At 42.1% G+C, this 1,127-nt stretch overlaps 1 non-coding gene across 1 annotated transcript; it reads right to left on the reverse strand.

The window, feature by feature from the left end:
- Positions 1-378: 378 nt before the first annotated feature.
- On the reverse strand, positions 379-507 carry LOC117026415 (small nucleolar RNA SNORA25). Its single transcript, XR_004423766.1, has one exon. It is a non-coding gene; the product is annotated as a small nucleolar RNA SNORA25 (small nucleolar RNA).
- Positions 508-1,127: the final 620 nt, after the last annotated feature.

The raw sequence follows: 1,127 nt of genomic DNA on the forward strand, positions 1-1,127 counted from the left end.
CATATTACTCTCTCAAGTCTGCCTTTTAAAGTGACTTCTAGTGCTAAATGGTGGGCAGAATGTATATTCCAAGGACAGGGGAGGTGGTGAGAAGCCTCAATTGCCCTGCTCCAGCTTGAGGGTCAACTGGCAGTGACAGTCTCCCAATGACCTTCTCCAGGAAGGAAATGTGATACATATTGGATAATTTTGGTCTTTATTAGCACATCTGAGAGGTGATTTAGTGAGGGGAATAAGAAGAAAGTATTTTTTAAAGTTTAGGTTCTGATGTGAATTCCAATTATCCCATTATGATGACTAATCCATGTTCCCCTATCTACTATTAGTGTGGATCATTGGGTGTGAGAGTTTTTATATATATACAAAGGAATATATATATCCTATAGCCCCTCAGAAAAACTTGGCAGTATTGAATGACTATGGCATCCAATGGGCAACTTAAATCTTTGGTCATAGAGTTAAGAGTTCAGCGTTTCACAGCCCCATGTGCCCTCTTTGAAATGACCTATGTATGTTTTAACTGTAACAGAAAGACTCATCATCTCTGGATGACATAGGCAGGTTTCAAAACCAGAAATCCTCTGGCAATCACATTTGTGAATGCTGTGGAACGGAATTCACATTAATGGGTTTAGTTTTGCTTGATATCTGAGAACGTTCTCAAGTGTTCTTCCATATCCCATTTTCTACAGAAACAAATCTGGTCCTTCAGCAGGGCACACAATAGGAAGTATTGTTTCTTTCATTTCAAATCTATATTTAGAGACAATTTATAGCTCCTGATGCTGTGGTTTAGCAAAACTGCTATTTTGGGGCATGCGTGTTACTTCTGTAATGGCTGACCCAGGGCGTGGATAAACTAGCTTTGTGCTGCCTGCTATCTTTTTGGTGGACTGTTTTAGATTGGCTCCTGGGGAGCATGCAGATAACTGAGTAACACACATTGGGTCCTCAGCTGCTTGGTTTTGAGGTCAGGCTGTGGATTCCCTCCCCTGGGAAACTTGACTACTTCGCAGTGGGAGAGAGTCAACTCTTCGTGGCTTCCCTAAGGAATATCTGATACTCCATAGACAGTTGGAGGGAAAGGGCAGTGCCAAATGCCTGTAACCTCCCCAGTGGTGTTTGGG

The sequence above is a fragment of the Rhinolophus ferrumequinum genome, chromosome 8 (genome assembly GCF_004115265.2).
Source record: "Rhinolophus ferrumequinum isolate MPI-CBG mRhiFer1 chromosome 8, mRhiFer1_v1.p, whole genome shotgun sequence".
In the NCBI taxonomy this organism is placed as follows: Eukaryota; Metazoa; Chordata; class Mammalia; order Chiroptera; family Rhinolophidae; genus Rhinolophus; species Rhinolophus ferrumequinum.